Source organism: Pristiophorus japonicus, chromosome 21, assembly GCF_044704955.1.
Source record: "Pristiophorus japonicus isolate sPriJap1 chromosome 21, sPriJap1.hap1, whole genome shotgun sequence".
Lineage (NCBI taxonomy): Eukaryota > Metazoa > Chordata > Chondrichthyes > Pristiophoridae > Pristiophorus > Pristiophorus japonicus.
The window spans coordinates 66,848,033-66,871,373 of record NC_091997.1 but is presented as its reverse complement, the minus strand read 5'-3'; positions in this window follow the sequence as shown (position 1 = coordinate 66,871,373).

Here is a 23,341-nt window from a genome sequence, read left to right as displayed (position 1 = left end):
TGACATGCAACGGGCACCACAGCAGGAAATGGGCCAACAGCGATAGAGCCAGCTCCTTCAGCGTGATGGAGGTATAGCGCATGGGTAGGATCTCAGGAGAGGGGCTGTGACTGAGGTGATGTGTTTGAGAGCAATCTACCATTTGATTTCCAAACTGTGCATTTGGACATAAGAACATAAGAAATAGGAGCAGGAGTCGGCCATTCGGTCCCTCGAGCCTGCTCCGCCATTCAATAAGATCATGGCTGATCTAATCTTGGCCTCAACTCCACTTCCCTGCCTGCTCCCCAGAACCCTGGACTCTCCAATAGATATAGATTTGTGCCATTTTGTTAGTGAGCTGTGAACAATGGTGATGATTAACCATCAACCCCATTGCTAGCTCAAGTGACAGGTACCAATCTCCCAGCTAAAGTGCAACAAATCTAAGATGTAGAATCATAGAATGGTTACAGCACAGAAGGAGGCCATTCGGCCCGTCGAGCCCGTGCTGGCTCTCTGCAAGGTTGTCTGCCACTTCATGTACTTGGCCCGGGAGGATTTGATGGTGATGGTGGGTAAAACAAGTGGGGAGATCTAGGTTAGACATAAGAACATAATAAATAGGATCAGGAGTCGGCCATTCAGCCCCTCGAGCCTGCTCCGCCATTCAATAAGATCATGGCCGATCTGATCTTGACCTCAACTCCATTTCCCTGCCCGCTCCCCTTAAACCTCGACTCCCTCATCCTTCAAAAAAGACGTCAGGAGGTGGGTTTTTTCCCAGAGAATAGACGACCTCTCGAACATGTGGTGGATGCAGACTCGCTGAATTCCTTCAAGTGAAAGCTGTATTTGTTTCTGGCTGAGGCAGAGATCACCTCTTACAGAAGGTAGGTACTGCAGGGAATTTAATGGCCAGAGTGATCTCCTGGACTAGTGTCGATCGCCGAGATGGGTCGGAGAGGAATTTCACAGATTTTTTTTCCCTCAAATTGGTCTGGGTTTTTTTTGCCTGTTTTTTTCCTCTCCCAGGAGATCACATGGTTTGGGGTGGGGTGGAGAGTATATGTTATGATACAACACGGTATTGTAATTGTGTGAGATAGGCTCGACGGACCAGAGGGTCTTTTCAGCTGTGGCTCAGTGGGCAGCATCTGAGCCAGAAGGTTGTGGGTTGTGAGCACAAAAAAATCTAGCCTGACACTCCAGTGCAGTGTCGAGAGAACGCTGTTTTTCAGAAGAGACATTAAACCGAGGCCTGGTCTGTTTTCTCAGGTGGACGTAAAAGATGCAATCGCACTATTTCAAAGAAGAGCAGGGGAGTTCTCCCCGATGCCCTGGCCAACATTTATCCCTCAATCAATATAACAAAAAAACAGATTATCTGGTCATTATCACATTGCTGTGTGTGGGAGCTTGCTGTGCGCAAATTGGCTGCCGCGTTTCCCACATTACGACAGTGACTACACTCCAAAAGTACTTCATTGGCTGTAAAGTGCTTTGGGACGTCCGGTGGTGATGAAAGGCGCTATATAAATGCAAGTCTTTCTTTCTTTACCTGTCTGTCATTGTTCGTTTGTTCGTAAATATTCCATTACCCCCACTACTGACATTACTCAGCCGCCACTCACTAAATAGGGAGAGAAGTCTGTGAGGACTACCATAGAAGATCATTTTGGGACTGATGTTCATCCTTACACCAAGAGTGGTCAACCCAGGAAGAGTAACACAGGCAAAAATCCTGGAATCGTTTACAAAACAATTGAATGCTGCTATGGGTAGAACACTGGGATCTTTCTGGATGGAGGGACTAAGATGACCCTTCCTCACTTGTAATTATTGGCATCTTCTGAAGAGGCCAGGTTACAGGAATGAACATATGAACAATGACGGACAGGTGAAGGCCATCTGGCCCATCGAGCCTGCCCCACACAATTGCGATACTTCGTGTATCACAACCGGCACTGGGTATTTTCAGCTGCAGGTTTTTTTCTCTCTCTCTTGCCCTCCTCTCAACAAGAGACATTTACATTACAACAATAACTCAGAGATGGCCAGTCATCAAACTAAACTGAGAAAAGCCATCTTCAACATGAATAAGAACAAAGGGCCCACTACAGCCTGTATGCAAAAAACCAAGCACAAAAGGACATTGTGATTACCAAGCTAATATTTCTATCAGGAAACAGACTTAGAAATGCAACCCACCCAAGACATATTAACTTTTAACGAGCTCGCCAAAATATTACAAAGAAATGTCAGCCCGTCAAATTTAAACAAAGAATTTTGGACTGATTTGGCGTGAAGATTAGGACAACTCCAACCGTATAACTGGCCCCCTGTTTTAACAGAGGCTAGTTTGCTACTACCTCATGACACGCTTTGCCATACAACCGAGAGTATATCATCAGAAGGGAGAGAAAGCAACGCGACAGTTGTAAACTAACTTCTCCAGCCTCGAAGTCCTGAAGTCCTGAAGGAAGGAAGAACATCGCCATCGCGGCAGCAACCGACCACAGCCAACGTGGTACCAACGAAAAACCACCGCGATCGACCAAGCTCAAAACAAAACTCCAACAGAGAGAAACCGAAGAATCAAAAGTTTCCACTCTACAATCTAAGTCCTGACTACCAACAGGTGAAAACATTACCTAAAGAGACTTTGAACCTATTTCTAACGAAGGAAACTGGGTACTTACCCCATAGATCCAAGACGCGCCTTACCGCATCAGCGGACTCAACCTAACTGAAGATTGCGCCGTAAGAAGTCTTCTCCGATGTTTGGGGTACGGCAAGCAGAACCTACAGAATTCAACAAACCCCGAAATCGCGAACTACCGCTAACTAACCAGAAAGGATTGGTAAGCATAGTCCCTGATTGCCCTGGGGTCTAACTTAGCTAGGATTAGGTATTGGGAGGTGGGAGGGATAAATTTTACTGTACCCCCCTTTGAATGTGTAATGTATTGTTCCTTATTCGAGTGATTATAAGTTTGACATTGTATTTTCTTGTCTGTAATAAAATCAAAGTTCTTTTGCATCAAACCAGTTGTCCTTTGCACTTTATCACACCCCCAAATAAACCCAGAGTCTAGAACCCAAGGGAGAGGGAGCCGCTCAAGTAGGTCAGAGGTAAACCTGACCCCCGGGACCACCCGTTACAAAATGATGACCGCGGCAGGACTCTGGTACAAGGGGTGTGATGCGGAGAGTGCTGGTTTGGGGCAAAGAACCAAAATGGAAGAGAGGATTTCCTCCTATGTGTGTAAGAAGGTCAATGTCACTAAAGAATGGGTGCTTGGTCTACTGCGTGTTGAGCGTCCAGCTGATGCTGCAGCCCAGTGGACAGCAAGCAAGGATCACAAAGAAGCAGTAGAGAAGGCAATTTGGTTGGTCTGTCTACATCGACAGGTCCAACCCCTAGACAAAACCAATGAGACACTACAGGCAGAGTTATGGGAATGCGCAGAGAACTATCAGGAGAGGGCTATGGCAGAAGAAAGGTTATGGGGAGAACTCTGTAAGCTAAAACAGGAAAGGACCCAGATAATGGAAAGGTTTAAAAACAGTCAGGACTATTTTCAATGTCAGGTTACCGAGGCCAAAAATAATGAAAAGTTACTGCGGGAGGAAAGCACTCGCCTCACCCTACAAGTAAAAGAGCTCCAGGAAAGATTAAAAGATGTGCGAGCAGCGTATAAAGTAGCTAGCACTAATGGGTTTGTCCCTGCCAGCAACAAATCAAAAGTTTAAACCTTGCTCTGTCCAAGGCAAAAGGCATGGTATGCCTAATAAGCCCGGGTACGCCCCAGGTAAGCCTGGAAGAGAAGGAAGAAACTGTTCAGCCACCACCTGTGGCACCGGTGACTACACCGGTACAGCAGCAGGAGGGGCGAACGAGCTGTGAGGCAGACAGGGATAGCGAACCACCACCACCTGTGGTGCTGAGTTTCAGCTCGGCTTGGCCGCAGGGAGGAGAGGGAGGCGAGCCAGAACAGGGACAGCCAGAACCAGGGCCAATGTGCCCGGTCCGGCAACAGAAGTTTGGCCCGCCCGCCAGTGCCGGGGGTCCAGGGCCCCTGGAAAGTCAGTTTGTGATCCCCCATACTCCCCAACAGCTTAGGGCTATGATAAGCCACTTGGGAAAGCTAACTCAAAAGGGAGACCCCTCAGTCCACTTTATGGAGGTGGAACAAGCAGGGGATATTAATGGGTGCGATCATGCAGAAATGGCAAAGATGCTCCTCCTATCCCTGGACAGCAAGCTGTACCAGTCCCTCTCTACTGAGAGCAAAAGGGGACGGAGAACACTTTCCATTGTCCAGAAAGACATTTTAGAACCATGGGCTGCAATGACGGGAGTCCCTTCTCCAGAGTAGAGAAAACAGTGCAGCTCACAGGGGAAACCCCACAGGCGTTCGCAGACCGACTGTGGCCTGTGTACCAGAGCGCCTGTATTGGGGACATTGACCGAGATAACTTAAGTCCGGACGAGTTAGCCCACTGGCTCCGAAGCCTAGTAGCTAACAGTTTACCCCGAATAAAAACCAAGGCTGAGGCCTGGTTCGGCCAAAGAGATCCCCAAGCCACCGAACAGGGAGTGGTTCGGCAGCTGACCCTAGCAGAGGGACGGAAGAGTTCCCACAAAAGGGAAGGGTCCACGAAATCCGACCTAGCCAGGATAAGAGGGAATGGTGCCACGAGGGGGGCAACCCCTCTGATACAAAACGTACCTGCTTTGGGTGCAGAAAAAGTGGGCACTGGAGAAAGGATTGTTGAAATCCTTGGAAGGATAGTGCAGGAAAGAGTTTTCCAGCCCCGGCCAAAAGGGCCGAGACCGATAAGCCAGTCCCTCCCCATTCATTCGATACCTTGCAACCACACTCCGAGCCATGTTAGATGTCCTGGAAGGGTAGCCACTGCCACCGATACCGAGATCCCACCTGCCCCCTCCCAACCAAAACCGTGACTAGGACAGGCGCAACCTGTCCACCTGTGTGCCCTTGAGTATGATACGTGGGGGAGACTGACCGTTCAGATGGAGGTGGAAAAGGTGAAAGGGACTTACCTACTGGACACCGGTGCCTCAAGCATCCTTGTCTATGCAGCTAAACCCGCCACCTCACCTCTGTCTTGGTGGGTTTCACGGGCACTGAACAGACAGGCTCATTCACCGTTCCGCTCTCCATTCATTTAGGTGCACTCCACATTCAGTGGACTTGTGCCCTGATGAAGTGGGAGCAGGAAGGGAGAGGGATCCAAGGGGCTGACTTCATCCTAGGCCATGGGATCCTAGTGGATTTAAGAAACCACTGTCTTTGGGGGTCAGTCTGTACGGGTCAAGAGAGTGAGGTGATGGTTATCCTAGGAAAACAGGGCAAAGGGACGGTGTGCACCATGAAACCAAAGGAGGGTTACGACCTTGAATCGCTGGTCAGTAACACTCCGATAGAGTACCAAGAATATGTGAGGAAAAACCTTGCAGCTTTTGCCACTCACAAACACGACTGTGGGAGAATAAATGGGGTCGAGTTAAGCATAGATGGGGACCCCATGACCCGACCACAGAAACAGTACAACTTCCCCAGGGAGGCGGAAACAGACATGGAAACAGCCTTGGGTTTTCTGGTTAAACAGGGGGTATTGAGACCAATAGCTATCCATGTGAACTCTCCATTGTGGCCGGTTAAGAAACCGAACAACTCCTGGAGAGCCACGGTGGACTATCGCGGTATTCAACCGTAACATCCCCGCCTGTGCACCCATCGTTGCTGCTGTCGCCGACCTCATTGGAAGTATCCCAGCCTCCGCGACCACCTTCACGGTGCTGAATATTTCCAACGGGTTCTGGTCCATACCTTTAAGAAGGGAAGATCAGTACAAGTTTGCTTTTACCTTTAAAGGGCAGCAATATACTTGGAACTGACTCCATCAGGGCTTCCACAACAGCCCCATTATTTTCCATCAGTGTATGGCCAACTGTTTAAAGAGTTTCAGCAGACCCCAGCAATTAGTACAGTATGTGGATGACCTGCTCCTGTTCACCAATGAGGGGGAGAAGCATGGCCGACTGCTGGCTGAACTGCTGGATCTGCTGAAAGAAGAGTTTAAAGTAATCCCTAAGAAGGCACAGATCGGCCTGAAGGAAGTAAAATTCCTGGGACTGGCTGTGCGCGCTGGGGAAAGAGCCATAGACAAAGCTAGAAGGGAAGCAGTGCAGAAGTTACCTGCCCCCAACACAGTGACAGGAGTAAGATCTTTTCTAGGGCTAACCAGGTACAGCAGAGATTTCATTGAGGATTATGCAACCACCGCAGCCCCTCTGCTCCGACTCCTGCACAAGGGAGTGGAGTGGGAATGGGACAAAGATTGGGAGGCAGCATTTATCCAACTCAAGAAAGACCTGCAGACCGCGCCAGCTCTAGGGGCCACAGATGGGGGTAAAGAGTTTTTCCTGGAGGTAGCAGCCAGTGGGGACAGCCTGAGCGCAGTACTGCTCCAAGAGCAGCATGGCCAGCTGAGGCCAATGGTCTACTCTTCCAGGATACTCACGGATGTGGAGAAGGGATATTCCAACTGTGAGCGGCACCTCCTAGCCACTCACTGGGCTGTGAAAAGATCACTGATCTTCACAGGGGGATCCCCTATCACACCCCTTACCCACCATACGCCCACCTAAATGCTCCTGGACGGGAGAATCAAGGACGGGTCTGTGAGCAGTGCCCGCATTGCTCGCTGGACCCTGCTCTTCTCTCAAATAGACCTAAGGGTAAAGGGTTTCTGCGAGCCAAGACTCGCAGCCAACATGATTTATTCAGGGACAGCCCACTGGTGTTCCGTAGAAGGGGTATGGGAAATTAACATAGGCTTTCGGGCTGGGTTACACCACTCAGGCCGAGAGAACTATGTGGACGGTTCAAGCACGGTATCTGCGGGTGAACGACTCACAGGCTGCGGAGTTTATGACCCCGAGGCAGGCATTGCCCTGGCGATTAAACTCCCCAGAACTATGAGCGCCCAGCACGCTGAACTGTCTGCGGTGATTGAGCGTGAGTGTCGAAAGAATGGAGAGAAAGGGGAACAGGCAGAGAAGTGTGCTATTGCTGCAATCTGATTGGAGATGGGATGACCGACTTGTTACGAAAGGTAGCCAGATCTGCTTTGATAAGAGCGGATCACTGCAGTAATCACATTCCTGTCTTTCGTCAGTGTCTCCTCCCTCACTGGGCTGTTCTTTGTGGCTGCGGGGAAGTTTGAAGATGAATTTTCTTCCAATAAGGATATTGTCACAACAGCCTTTCCGATCCTCACCGTTGCAGCTCTAGATACCAATCTCTCCCTGCTGCAATCCCTTGTGCCATTCTCCATTCTGCTGACACAGCTTTGGTCATTGCTCCTCTGAACTTTCATTTTGTAAATCTCCTCAGCTCCCCTCATACAGGTATTCCCTTGGAACAAGCCAGTTCACCAAGCTGATATGAAGTCCATTATTAAGGAAGCAATAGTGGGACATTTGGAAAAGCATGATTCAATCAAGCAGAGCCAGCATGGTCTTATGAAAGGGAAATCATATTTGACAAATTTGCTGGAGTTCTTTGAGGCTGTAGCGAGCAGGGTGGATAAGGGGGAACCAGTGGATGTGGTGTATTTGGATTTTCAGAAGGCATTCGATAAGGTGCACATAAGAGGTTACTGCACAAGATAAAAGTTCACGGGGTTGGGGGTAATATATTAGCACGGATAGAGGATTGGCTAACAGAAAACCGGGATAAATGGGTCACTTTCCGGTTGGCAAACAGTGACTAGTGGGATGCCGCAGGGATCGGTGCTGGGTCACCAACTATTTACAATCTATATTAATGACTTGGATGAAGGGACCGAGTGTAATGTAGCCAAGTTTGCTGATGATACAAAGATGGGTGGGAAAGCAAATTGTGAGGAGGACACAACAAATCTGCAAAGGGATATAGACAGGCTAAGTGAGTGGGCAAAAATTTGGCAGATGGAGTATAATGTGGGAAAATGTGAGGTTATCCACTTTGGCAGAAATAATAGAAAAGCAAATTATAATTTAAATGGAAAAAAATTGCAAAGTGCTGCAGTACAGAGGGACCTGGGGGTCCTTGTGCATGAAACACAAAAAGTTAGTCTGCAGGTACAGCAAGTAATCAGGAAGGCAAATGGAATGTTGGCCTTTATTGCAAGGGGGATAGAGTATAAAAGCAGAGAAGTCCTGCTACAACTGTACAGGGTATTGGTGAGGCCACACCTGGAGTACTGCGTACAGTTTTGGTCTCCGTATTTAAGGAAGGATATACTTGCATTGGAGGCTGTTCAGAGAAGGTTCACTAGGTTGATTCCAGAGATGAGGGGGTTGACTTATGAAGATAGGTTGAGTAGGTTAGGCCTATACTCATTGTTCAGAAGAATGAGAGGTGATCTTATTGGACTTTATAAGAAAATGAGAGGACTTGACAAGGTGGATGCAGAGGATATTTCCACTCATAGAGAAAATTAAAACTAGGGGACATCGTCTTAGAATAAGGGGCCGCCCATTTAAAACTGAGATGAGGAGGAATTCTTTCTCTCAGAGGGTTGTAAATCTGTGGAATTCGCTGCCCCAGAGAGCTGTGGAGGCTGGGTCATTGAATATATTTAAGGCGGAGATAGACAGAATTTTGAGCGATAAGGGAGTAAAGGGTTAATGGGAGCGGACAGGGAAGTGGAGCTGAGTCCATGATCAGATCAGCCATGATACAGAATGGCGGAGCAGGCTCGAGGGGCCAGGTGGCCTACTCCTGCTCCTATTTCTTATGTTTTTCTGTACACCTCAGAGGGTGGTATTTTTGGGAGCTCAATAGGTTGATCTGGAGATACTGGGTATAAGAAGTGGTCAAATATTCCATTCCCCAGCAATTACATCCTTCACCGCCCTTTCCCACCCCCCAAAATATGGGACGTGACAAAAGCTTGCATTAAAAAAACACTTTAAATTTGTTTGCATTTGAATAAGTATATTCTCTTCATTTCTAACCTTGACAAAGATTTGTACCGAATATTTTCCTGCCCTCCCCTTACCCACCGAGTTGTTGTGATCGGGAACGTGCTGCCTGGAAGGGCGGTGGGAGCAGATTCAATCGTAACTTTCAAAAGAGAATCAGATAAATACTTGAAATGGAAACATTTGCAGGGCTGTGGGGAAAGAGCAGGGGGAGTGGGACTAATGGGATCGCTCTTTCACAGAGCCGGCACAGGCACGATGGGCCGAATGGCCACCTCCTGTGCTGTGCGATTCTATGATTCTAAGTCTGTCTTTCTTTCTATACTCAGGGATACAGAGCGCAATTGTAGTACCTGAATTACCAACACGGATCAGGGATTGAACTTGGAAACACCTTGGTCTATGTGCCTCAGCACCACAATTAGCATTGTAGGTACTCACAGAAGCCACCCTGGCTTTGAATTGTGCCTTTAAGCTCCTTACCCCACCTGTTACAGTTTCGGTCAGAATTGAAACAAGTTTTCTTTTATTCTGGTTTCATAATTTATTTTGGCAGAGCAGCTGAAGCTGTTTCTCATTATTAATGCCCTTTACCTGAGCCTTGACACTGGCTGTGTGTCAGGTTTATACTGAGTCACTCATTTTATTCTGACCATGCCTCCTTGTGTAGGTCTGAATTTACTGCTTCTCAGTTACCCATACTCTTAAATCTTGGCCTCTCACTGTTTCCTGCCGAAACATACACCATTCTTACAGGGCTTGACAGGGTAAATGCAGAGAGGATGTTTCCCCCAGGCTGGGGAGTCTAGAACCTGGGGTCACACAGTCTCAGGATAAGGGGTCAGCCATTTAGGACTGAGATGAGGAGGAATTTCTTCACTCAGAGGGTGGTGAATCTTTGGAATTCTCTGCCCCAGAGGGCTGTGGAGGCTGTCTTGAGTATATTCAAGACAGAGATAGATAGATTTTTGGATATTAAGGGAATCAAGGGATATGGGGATAGTGCAGGAAAGTGGAGTTGAGGTAGAACTGTCAGCTGTGGCTCAGTGGGTAGCACACTTGCCTCTGGGTCAGAAGGTTGTGGGTTCAAATCCCACACCAGGAATTTGAGCACATAAAAAAAAAAATCTCAGCTGACCCTCCAGTGCCGTGCTGAGGGAATGCCGTGCTGTCGAAACGTAAAAAATAGGTGCAGGAGTAGGCCATTCGGCCCTTCGAGCCTGCACCACCATTCAATAAGATCATGGCTGATCATTCACCTCAGTACCCCTTTCCTGCTTTCTCTCCATACCCCTTTAGCCATAAGGGCCATATCTAACTCCCTCTTGAATATATCCAATGAACTGGCATCAACAACTCTCTGCAGTAGGGAATTCCAAGGTTAAGAGTGAAGATGTTTCTCCTCATCTCAGTCTTAAATGGCTTACCCCTTATCCTTAGACTATGTCCCCTAGTTCTGGACTTCCCCAACATTGGGAACATTCTTCCTGCATCTAACCTGTCCAGTCCTGTCAGAAATGTATATGTTTCTATGAGATCTCCTCTCATCCTTCTAAACTCCAGTGAATAGAGGCCCAGTCGATCCAGTCTCTCCTCATATGTCAGTCCTGCCATCCCGGGAATCAGTCTGCTGAACCTTTGCTGCACTCCCTCAATAGCAAGTACGTCCTTCCTCAGATTAGGAGACCAAAACTGAACACAGTATTCCAGGTGAAGCCTCACTAAGGCCCTGTACAACTGCAGTAAGATCTCCCTGTTCCTATATACTCAAATCCCCTAGCTTTGAAGGCCAACATACCATTTGCCTTCTTCACTACCTGCATGCCAACTTTCGATGACTGATATACCATGACACCCAGGTCTCGTTGCACCTCCGCTTTTCCTAATCTGCCGCCATTCAGATAATAATCTGCCTTTGTGTTTTTGCCCCCAAAGTGGATAACCTCACATTTATCCACATTATACTGCATCTGCCATGTATTTGCCCACTCACCTAACCTGTCCAAGTCACTCTGCAGCCTCTTAGCGTCCTCCTCACAGCTCACACCGCCACCCAGCTTAGTGTCATCTGCAAACTTGAAACTTGGAGATATTACACTCAATTCCTTTATCTAAATCATTAATGTATATTGTAAATAGCTGGGGTTGCAGCATTGAGCCCTGCGGCACTCCACTAGTCACTGCCTGCCATTCTGAAAAGGACCCGTTTATCCTGACTCTCTGCTTCCTGTCTGCCAACCAGTTCTCTATCCACGTCAGTATATTACCCCCAATACCATGCGCTTTGATTTTGCACACTAATATCTTATGTGGGATCTTGTCAAAAGCCTTTTGAAAGTCCAAATACATCATATCCACTGATTCTCCCTTGTCCACTTTACCAGTTACATCCTCAAAAAATTCTAGATTTGTCAAGCAGGATTTCCCTTTCCTAAATCCATGCTGACTTGGACCGATCCTGTCACTGCTTTTCAAATGTGCTGCCATTTCATCTTTAATAATTGATTCCAACATTTTCCCCACTACTGATGTCAGGTTAACCGGTCTATAATTACCTGTTTTCTCTCTCCCTCCTTTCTTAAAAAGTGGTGTTACATTAGCTACCCTCCAATCCATAGGAACTGATCCAGAGTTGATAGACTGTTGGAAAATGATCACCAATGCATCCACTATTTCTAGGGCCACTTCCTTAAGTACTCTGGGATGCAGACTATCAGGCCCCGGGGATTTATCGGCCTTCAATCCCATCAATTTCCCTAACACAATTTCCCGCCTAATAAAGATTTCCTTCAGTTCCTCCTTCTCACTAGACCCTCGGTCCCCTAGTATTTCCGGAAGGTTATTTGTGTCTTCCTTCGTGAACAAAGTATTTGTTTAACTGGTCCGCCATTTCTTTATTCCCCATTATAAATTCACCTGAATCTGACTGCAAGGGACCTACATTTGTTTTCACTAATCTTTTTCTCTTCACATATCTATAGAAGCTTTTGCAGTCAGTTTTTATGTTCCCAGAAAGCTTCTTCTCATACTCTATTTTCCCCCTCCTAATTAAACCCTTTGTCCTCCTCTGCTGTATTATAAAATTCTCCCAATCCTCAGGTTTGCTGCTTTTTCTGGCCAATTTATATGCCTTTTCCTTGGATTTAACCCTATCCTTAATTTCCCTTGTTAGCCATCGTTGAGCCACCTTCCCCGTTTTATTTTTACTTCAGACAGGGATGTACAATTGTTGAAGTTCATCCATGTGATCTTTAAATGTTTGCCATTGCCTATCTACCGTCAACCCTTTAAGTATCACTCGCCAGTCTACTCTAGCCTTTCGGATGAGACGTTAAACCGAGGCCCCATCTGCTCTCTCAGGTGGATGTAAAAGATCCCATGGTACTATTTCGAAGAAGAGCAGAGGAGTTATCCCCAGCTCTAACGCGCATTGAGACGTCTCGTGGTCATGAAAGTTGCTATATAAATGCAAGTCTTTCTTTTCTTTTTAGAAGATCAGCCTACTCCTACTCCTAATTCTTATGTTCTTATGTTCTTCAAACCTCAGATCATCTCCAGCAATTTGGTTCTTTTGGATTGTGTGGGAGGTGAGAGAAAAATACTTTTATGTCAGCAGTACTGCAGCTACGCCCTGTGTAAACATGGGCAACATATTTGTTTTGAGGGTTGGACATATTTTCCCTTCAAAGAGTGAGACAATTTTCCTATCAAGATGCTTCGTGTTCCAAGCTCTGTAACACAGGCTGTGAATCATAAATGATCATTGTACACCTGAAACGGCTCACAATCACTTCAGCTGCCTGTGGGGGTTTGCATTGGCCTATCATACTGAATTGGAAGTTTTATGTTTGGAGGGTCCTTGTTATTTCTGGCACTCTAAAGTAACTCAAAATACCTTTTTTTTTAAATATAATCGAAGGACCATATTGTGTTTTGTATGCTAATTATAGCAACAGTGATACATAGAATTACAGAATCATAGAAGGAGGCCACACAGAAGGAGGCCATTCGGCCCATCGAGTCTGCCCCGGCTCTTTCGAAGAGTAATCCAGTTAGTTCCGCTCTCCCCCCTCTTTCCTCGTATCCCGGCAATTTATTATCCTCCAAGTATTTATCCAATTCCCTTTTGAAGGCTACTGTTGAATGGTAAGGGAGTGAAGGGTTATGGAGAGCGAGCGGGGAAGTGGAGCTGAGCCTAGGATCGGATCCGCCGTGATCTTATTAAATGGCGGAGCAGGCTCAAGGGGCCAAATGGCCGACTCCTGCTCCTAATTCTTATGTTCTTATGAATCTGCACCCTATCAGGCAGTGCATTCCAAATCCTAACCACTCACTGCATAAAAGAGTTTTTCCTCACATCGCCTCTGGTTCTTTTGCCAATCACCTTAAATCTGTGCCCTCTGATTAATGACTCTTCAGCCATTGGGAACAGCTTCTCGTTATTTACTCCATAAAGTCCGTTGCCAGCACTTTTCCAAGGATTCCTCCAATCCAAAAAATGGCTTTATGTAACTGAACAAAAAGTACAATTCGACTTGTCCACAATGCAGCATGTAAAAAATAAATTTGTGCAGAATTCTGCAGCATGAATGATAACCGAGAAAGGGATTTGTTTAAACTCCAGGACAGACCGAGAGCTCGGGATCAGATTTCACAGTATCACTACAGCAGTGACAGAGTGAAGGATAGAGTGAAGTTTCCTGCCTTGCAGGTTGGGCGTGGCAACCATTGGCAGCTCGGCCCCCAGGATGCTATGGGGAGGAGGTGATGCTGGGCCAGGAATGTGTAGGTGGGCGCAGGAGGCACGTGACATGCAACGGGCACCACAGCAGGAAATGGGCCAACAGCGATAGAGCCAGCTCCTTCAGCGTGATGGAGGTATAGCGCATGGGTAGGATCTCAGGAGAGGGGCTGTGACTGAGGTGATGTGTTTGAGAGCAATCTACCATTTGATTTCCAAACTGTGCATTTGGACATAAGAACATAAGAAATAGGAGCAGGAGTCGGCCATTCGGTCCCTCGAGCCTGCTCCGCCATTCAATAAGATCATGGCTGATCTAATCTTGGCCTCAACTCCACTTCCCTGCCTGCTCCCCAGAACCCTGGACTCTCCAATAGATATAGATTTGTGCCATTTTGTTAGTGAGCTGTGAACAATGATGATGATTAGCCATCAACCCCATTGCTAGCTCAAGTGACAGGTACCAATCTCCCAGCTAAAGTGCAACAAATCTAAGATGTAGAATCATAGAATGGTTACAGCACAGAAGGAGGCCATTCGGCCCGTCGAGCCCGTGCTGGCTCTCTGCAAGGTTGTCTGCCACTTCATGTACTTGGCCCGGGAGGATTTGATGGTGATGGTGGGTAAAACAAGTGGGGAGATCTAGGTTAGACATAAGAACATAATAAATAGGAGCAGGAGTCGGCCATTCAGCCCCTCGAGCCTGCTCCGCCATTCAATAAGATCATGGCCGATCTGATCTTGACCTCAACTCCATTTCCCTGCCCGCTCCCCTTAAACCTCGACTCCCTCATCCTTCAAAAAAGACGTCAAGAGGTGGGTTTTTTCCCAGAGAATAGACGACCTCTCGAACATGTGGTGGATGCAGACTCGCTGAATTCCTTCAAGTGAAAGCTGTATTTGTTTCTGGCTGAGGCAGAGATCACCTCTTACAGAAGGTAGGTACTGCAGGGAATTTAATGGCCAGAGTGATCTCCTGGACTAGTGTCGATCGCCGAGATGGGTCGGAGAGGAATTTCACAGATTTTTTTTTCCCTCAAATTGGTCTGGGTTTTTTTTGCCTGTTTTTTTCCTCTCCCAGGAGATCACATGGTTTAGGGTGGGGTGGAGAGTATATGTTATGATACAACACGGTATTGTAATTGTGTGAGATAGGCTCGACGGACCAGAGGGTCTTTTCAGCTGTGGCTCAGTGGGCAGCATCTGAGCCAGAAGGTTGTGGGTTGTGAGCACAAAAAAATCTAGGCTGACACTCCAGTGCAGTGTCGAGAGAACGCTGTTTTTCAGAAGAGACATTAAACCGAGGCCTGGTCTGTTTTCTCAGGTGGACGTAAAAGATGCAATCGCACTATTTCAAAGAAGAGCAGGGGAGTTCTCCCCGATGCCCTGGCCAACATTTATCCCTCAATCAATATAACAAAAAAACAGATTATCTGGTCATTATCACATTGCTGTGTGTGGGAGCTTGCTGTGCGCAAATTGGCTGCCGCGTTTCCCACATTACGAAAGTGACTACACTCCAAAAGTACTTCATTGGCTGTAAAGTGCTTTGGGACGTCCGGTGGTGATGAAAGGCGCTATATAAATGCAAGTCTTTCTTTCTTTACCTGTCTGTCATTGTTCGTTTGTTCATAAATATTCCATTACCCCCACTACTGACATTACTCAGCCGCCACTCACTAAATAGGGAGAGAAGTCTGTGAGGACTACCATAGAAGATAATTTTGGGACTGATGTTCATCCTTACACCAAGAGTGGTCAACCCAGGAAAAGTAACACAGGCAAAAATCCTGGAATCATTTACAAAACAATTGAATGCTGCTATGGGTAGAACACTGGGATCTTTCTGGATGGAGGGACTAAGATGACCCTTCCTCACTTGTAATTATTGGCATCTTCTGAAGAGGCCAGGTTACAGGAATGAACATATGAACAATGACGGACAGGTGAAGGCCATCTGGCCCATCGAGCCTGCCCCACACAATTGCGATACTTCGTGTATCACAACCGGCACCGGGTATTTTCAGCTGCAGGTTTTTTTCTCTCTCTCTTGCCCTCCTCTCTCTCTCTGTGTCTCTGTGCAAAGCTTCCACAAAAGTCTGCAGAGATAAAGCCGCCGTCTCCCTTTTTTCTTATTTCCATCCCGCATTCCCGACCGGATATATCCAGAGCGCCTGAAAAACCTCCTGGATACCTCCCTTAACAACCAGCCGACCTCCCGGGCCTGGCCAGCAGCCTTTTAAGTGCCATTTCAGCCCCTTTATTACCCTTTGTTTTTGACTCTTTTTTTATAAAAAAAAGAAAGCTTTGGAAAGGGGAGAGTTGAAGAATGCAGCGTCGCTGGCAAGGCTGGCATTTATTGCCCATCCCTAAGTGCCCCTTGAGAAGGTGGTGGCGAGCCGCCATCTTGAATGGCTGCAATCCTTGTGATCTTAGAATAAGGGGCCGCCCATTTAAAACAGGGATGAGGAGAAATTTCTTCTCTCAGAGGGTTGTAAATCTGTGCAATTCGCTGCTTCAGAGATCTGTGGAAGCCGGGACATTGAATAAATTTATGACAGAAATAGACAGTTTCTTAAATGACAAGGGAATAAGGGGAAGTGGAACTGAGTCCATGATCAGATCAGCCGTGATCTTATTGAATGGAGGTGCAGGCTCGAGGGGCCGAATGGCCGACTCCTGCTCCTGTTTCTGATGTTCTTATGTTTGTGCTGAAGGTACTCCCACAGTGCATTTAGAAAAGGTGTTCCAGTCCGAGATTTTCGCTGACTTTGCGACCAGGTTTTCGCCGCGATTTGACCCCCCAACGGCAAAAACCCGGTTGGCGGGATCTTTGGGCACGTTTTTGCGTTGCTGCGTCCACGTGCCGCCGGAGAGAGGTGCGCCGTCTTGAAACGCCACGCAACGATTGCGATACCTTCACCCTCCCCCACACTGGCAGATCAAACCTGTCGGTGCAGCCAGGTACGAAGACCACCAGGACGGGTTGCACCTCAACAGAGCCGGGACCAATATCCTCGCGGGGCGGGGGGTTTGCTAGTGCTGTTGGGGAGGGTTCCCATCCCCCTAGCTTGGCAAGGGGATTGGAACCGGAGAATAGATTCAGTAGGGAGGGGAGTAAAGCTGGAATTAGAAAGCAAAAATAAAGAAAGTGAGTTTGAAGGAAAGAGGAACAAATAGGAAAAAAGGGTGAAAAAACAAACTTAAAGGGTCTTTGTCTAAATGCATGTAGTATTTGTAACAAAATAGATGAGTTGACGGCACAAATTGATACAAATGGGTATGGTCTGGTCGTTACAGAGACGTGGTTGCAAGGTGACCAGGTCTGGGAATTAAATATTCAGGGGTATTTGTCAATCCGGAAGGACAGACAGAAAGGAAAAGGAAGTGGGGTAGCTCTATGATAAAGGATGGAATCACTGCAATAGTGAGAAACGATATTGGCTCAAATGAAGAGGATGTTGAAACAGTTTGGGTGGAGATAAGGAACAATAAGGGGAAAGAGTCACTGGTGGGCGTAGTCTCATCATCATCATAGGCAGTCCCTCGAAACGACTTGCTTCCACGCCGAAAAGGGATGTGTTCACAGGTGTTTCAATGAAGGATCTAATATTCCAGATCCCGAACTACATCCTGAAGGGTGGAAGATGCCTGTGCGTGGATTTTTTTAACGTGGGGTGACCGTTGCACACCAGCCACCACACGGGGCTTGACGGAGCTCGGTCTTGGTCCAGTGGCAAGGGTTAACCAAGATGACTGGAGACCTGCTCTGCTGCACGGACCTAGTGCGCCCACATATCTCAGTGTGGGCTGGCTCATGCTGCCCCAAGGCCCTCGCCTCTTCTGGGCCCAGAACTCTCGCCTACCCTGGGCCCCGATCACACCCCTCTACTAACAGTTGCAACTCTGTTGGTCGGAGCATAAACCAGGAAATAGTGGGGGCTTGTAAAAGGGGAATAGCAATAATCATGGGTGATTTTAATCTCCATATTGATTGGACAAATCAAATTGGTCAGGGTAACCTTGAGGAAGAGTTCATAGAGTGCATAAGGGACGGGTTCCTTGAACAGTAGGAACCAGGGGGAAGGCTATCTTAGATCTGGTCCTGTGTAATGAGACAAGATTAATAAACAATTTCAAATTCAGATGGAGGGTGAGAAGGTTGGATCTCTAACCAGCCTACTAAGCTTAAATAAAGGAGACTATGAAGGTATGAGGGCAGAGTTGGCTAAAGTGGACTGGGAAAATAGATTAAAGTGTAGGACGGTTGATGAACAGTGGTGTACATTTAAGGAGATATTTCACAACTGTCAAGGAAAATATATTCCAGTGAGGAGGAAAGGGTGTAAGAGAAAAGATAGCCATCCATGGCTAACTAAAGAAATAAAGGACAATATCCAATTAAAAAAAGGGCATACAAAGTGGCAAAAACTAGTGGTAAGACAGAAGATTGGGAAGCTTTCAAAAGCCAGCAAAGAATGACTAAAAAAATGATTAAGAAAGGGAAGATAGATTATGAAAGTAAACTAGCCCGAAATATAAAAACAGATAGCAAGAGTTTCTATAGGTATATAAAAAGCTAAAAAGTGGCTAAAGTAAATGTTAGTCCCTTAGAAGACAAGACCGTGAAATTAGTAATGGGGAACATGGAGATGGCAGAAACTCTGAACAAATATTTTGTATCAGTCTTTACAGTGGAGCACACTAACAATATCCCAACAGTGGATAGTCAAGGGGCTATGGGGGGGAAGGGGGGGTGGGGGGAGGAACTTAACACAATCACAATCACTAAGGAGGTGGTACTCAGTAAGATAATGGGACTAAAGGCAGATAAATCCCCTGGTCCTGATGGGTTGCATCCTAGGGTCTTAAGAGAAGTAGTGGCAGGGATAGTAATTGGTTGTAATTTACCAAAATTCTCTGGATTCTGGGGAGGTCCCAGCAGATTGGAAAACTGAAAATGTAACGCCCCTATTTAAAAAAGGAGGCAGACAAAAAGCAGGAAACTATAGACCAGTTAGCCTAACATCTGTGGTTGGGAAAATGTTGGAGTCCATTACTAAAGAAGCAGTAGCAGGACATTTGGAAAAGCAAAATAGTGTCAGGCAGAGTCAGCATGGATTTATGAAAGGGAGGTCATGTTTGACAAATTTGCTGGAATTCTTTGAGGATGTAACAAACAGGGTGGATAAAGGGGAACCAGTGGATTTGGTGTATTTGGACTTCCAGAAGGCATTTGACAAGGTGCCACATTAAAGGTTACTGCACAAGATAAAAGTTCACAGGATGGGGGGTAATATATTAGCATGGATAGAGGATTGGCTAACTAACAGAGAACAGAGAGTAGGGATAAATGGTTCATTCTCTGGTTGGCAATCAGTAACTAGTGGGGTGCCGCAGGGATCAGTGCTGGGACCCCAACTATTTACAATCTATATTAACGACTTGGAAGAAGGGACTGAGTGTAACGTAGCCAAGTTTGCTGATGATACAAAGATGGGAGGAAAAGCAATGTGTGAGGAGGACACAACAAATCTGCAAAAGGACATAGACAGGCTAAGTGAGTGGGCAAAAATTTGGCAGATGGAGTATAATGTTGGAAAGTGTGATGTCATGTACTTTGGCAGAAAAAAAATCAAAGAGCAAGTTATTATTTAAATGGAGAAAGATTGCAAAGTGCTGCAGTACAGTGGGACGTGGGGTACTTGTGCATGAAACACAATAGGATAGTATGCAGGTACAGCAAGTGATCAGTTTATAGCGAAGGGGATGAATTATAAAAGCAGGGAAGTCTTACTACAGCTATATAAAGGTATTGGTGAGGCCACACCTGGAATACTGCGTGCAGTTTTGGTTTCCGAAAGGATGTACTTGCTTTGGAGGCAGTTCAGAGAAGGTTCACAAGGTTGATTCCGGGGATGAGGGGGTTGACTTATGAGGAAAGGTTGAGTAGGTTGGGCCTCTACTCATTGGAATTCAGAAGAATGAGAAGTGACCTTATCAAAACGTTTAAGATTATGAGGGGGCTTGACAAGGTGGATGCAGAGAGGATGTTTCCACTGAGAGGGGAGACTAGAACTAGAGGGCACGATCTTAGAATAAGGGGCTGCCCATTTAAAACAGAGATGAGGAGGAATTTCTTCTCTCAGAGGGTTGTAAATCTGTGGAATTCACTGCCTCAGAGAGCTGTGGAAGCTGGGTCATTGAATAAATTTAAGACAGAAATAGACAGTTTCTTAAACAATAAGAGGATAAGGGGTTATGGGGAGCAGGTAGGGTCCATGATCAGATCAGCCATGATCGTGTTAAATGGCGGAGCAGGCTCGAGGGGCCGTATGGCCTACTCTTGCTCCTATTTCTTATGTTCTTATGTTCTTATACTCGCCACCCTACCCGAAACCATGTGATCTCCTGGGAGAGGCAAAAAAAACAGATAAAAAACCCCAGGCCAATTTGGGGGGAAAAATCTGGGAAATTCCTCTCCGACCCATTAAATCCAAAAGGCTGTTTAAATAATGAGTTTAATTCCCTTGATAATGATCGCGCTTTCTACTCTGGACAAGATTTGTGTTGTGCCTTTTCCCATCCAGATTTCTCCCCCTCTCTCCGGAAGGTGCTGACGCCCAATGGAGTCCCGTTCCACAGGTGCTCCACTATCTTGTCCAAGTGGGCATCCATTAAATATAAACCTAGCGACTGAGGGGTAATATCAACGGAACTCACCGCGTGGGAATCCCATGGGTAGCCGGTTTTACACCCTGCCCAATATTGGACTCTGTTGACTTCAATGGGGAGTAGAATGGGGAGGGGGCTGGGGGGGGGAGGGGGGTGCGTCAAACCCGCGATGCCCCGATCTCGTCAATTTCTCTGACGGGTGGGTTAGGTTAAAACCGGTCCCCTAAATGTCAGTGGGGCATTCGATGTGAGGGCATCAAATCCTTCCTCACCCGACATCCCCATAGGGCACCCTTTCCTGTAGCAGTTAATGGACAGATATCAAAGTAGGAACCCTGGCCCAGCTGGAGTACTGCGTGCAGTTCTGGTCACCGCATTACAGGAAAGATGTGATTGCACTGGAAAGGGTACAGAGGAGAATTACGAGGATGTTGCCGGGACTGGAGAATTTTGGCGATGAGGAAAGATTGGATAGGCTGGGGTTGTTTTCTTGGAACAGAGGAGGCTGAGGGGAGACCTTATTGAGGTGCATAAAATTATGAGGGGCATAGATAGAGTGGATAGGAAGGACCTATTTCCCTTAGCAGAGGGGTCAACAACCAGGGGGCAAAGATCTAAAATATTTGGGGGGAGGTTTTGAAGGGATTTGTGGGGGAAATTTCTTCACCCAGAGGGGGGTGGGGGTGTGGAACTCACTGCCTGAAAGGGTGGTAGAGGCAGAAACCCCCACCACATTTAAAAAGTACTTGGATGTGCCCTTGAAGTGCCGTAACCTACAAGGCTTCGAATCAAGAGCTGGAAAATGGGATTAGGCTGGGTAGCTCTTTGTCGGCTGGCACGGACGCGATGGGCCGAATGGCCTACTTCCATGCTGTAACTTTCTCTGATTTGTTTCCCCTCTCACTAGCCCTGGGGAGTTGAGCACAGTGATGATGCCCAAACCACCACCTTAGTGAGACCAGGAAGCCCTTCCCCAAGTGGGATCATCATCATCATCATCATCATAGGCAGTCCCTGGGAATCGAGGAAGACTTGCTTCCACTCCTAAACTGAGTCCTTAGGTGGCTGAACAGTCCAATACGAGAGCCACAGACCCTGTCACAGGTGGGACAGATAGTCGTTGAGGGAAGGGGAGGGTGAGACAGGTTTGCCGCACGCTCTTTCCGCTGCCTGCGCTTGGTTTCTGCACGCTCTCGGCGATGAGACTCGAGGTGCTCAGCGCCCTCCCAGATGCACTTCCTCCACTTAGGGTGGTCTTTGGCCAGGGACTCCCAGGTGTCAGTGGGGATGTTGCACTTTATCAGGGAGGTTTTGAGGGTGTCCTTGTAACGTTTCCTCTGCTCACTTTTGGCTCGTTTGCCGTGAAGGAATTTCGGGTAGAGCGCTTGCTTTGGGAGTCTCGTGTCTGGCTTGCGAACTATGTAGCCCGCCCAGCGGAGCTGATCAAGTGTGGACCGTGCTTCAATGCTGGGGATGTTGGCCTGGTCAAGGATGCTAACATTGGTGCATCTGTCCTCCCAGGGGATTTGCAGGATCTTGCAGAGACATCGTTGATGGTATTTTTCCAGCGACTTGTGGTGTCTACTGTACATGGTCCATGTCTCTGAACCATACAAAAGGGTGAGTATTACTACCGCCCTGTAGACCATGAGCTTGGTGGTAAATTTGAGAGCATGGTCTTCAAACACTCTTTTCCTCAGGCGGCCGAAGGCTGCACTGGCGAACTGGAGGTGGTGTTGAATCTCGTCATCAATGTCTGCTCTTGTTGATAAGAGGCTCCCGAGGTATGGGAAATGGTCCACGGTGTCCAGGGATGTGCCGCGGATCTTGATGATTGGGGGGCAGTGCTGTGCGGTGAGGACAGGCTGGTGGAGGACCTTTGTCTTCGGGATTTTTAGCGTAAGGCCCATGCTTACATACGCCTCAGTAAATACGTCAACTATGCCCTGGAATTCAGCCGGCGTCGTCTGCATACTTTAGCTCGACGAGAGAGGTTGGGGTGGTCTTGGACCTAGCCTGGAGGCGGCGAAGGTTGAACAGCTTCCCACTGGTTCTGTAGTTTAGTTCCACTCCAGCGGGGAGCTTGTTGAATGTGAGGTGGAGCATGGCAGCGAGGAAGATTGAGAAGAAGGTTGGGGCGATGACACACCCCTGTTTGACCCCAGTCCGGACGTGGAATGGGTCTGTAATGGATCTGTTTGTAAGGATCACGGCTTACATGTCGTCGTGGAGCAGGTGGAGGATGGTGACGAACTTTTGGGGACATCCGAAACGGAGGAGGATGCTCCATAGACCCTCGCGGTTGACAGTGTCAAAGGCCTTTGTAAGGTTGAAGAAGGCCATGTATAAGGGCTGGCGCTGCTCCCTGCATTTTTCCTGCAGCTGTCGCGCTGCAAAGATCATGTCCATTGTGCCCCGTAGGGGACGAAATCCGCACTTTGACTCCGGGAGGAGCTCCTCGGCCACAGGGAGAAGATGATTGAGGAGAACTCTAGTGACAACTTTCCCAGTGGCTGATAGCAGGGAGACTCCCCTGTAATTGCCGCAGTCGGACTTGTCCCCTATTTAAAAGATGGTCACGATCACTGCATCTCTGAGACCCCCTGCATACTCTCCTCCCTCCTGATGAGAGAGATGAGGTCATGTATCCACGCCAACAGCGCCTCTCCGCCATACTTTAGTGCCTTAGCAGCGATTCCATCCACACCCACAGCCTTGTTATTTTTGAGCTGTCTTATGGCTTTTTCTACCTCGTGCAGTGGGATATCAGGCAGCTGAATGATGCATTTAAATGTTATGCAGCTTGTCCACTTTAACCAGCTCTTATCAGATTCTAACCTGTTTCCTTGTTACCTGGGCAAGGTGTGCCTCTGGTTTGTTTGCAGAGCAGCAGGAGACACAGCCCGAATGTACTGACCTTTGTAACTGACTACGTGCACAGT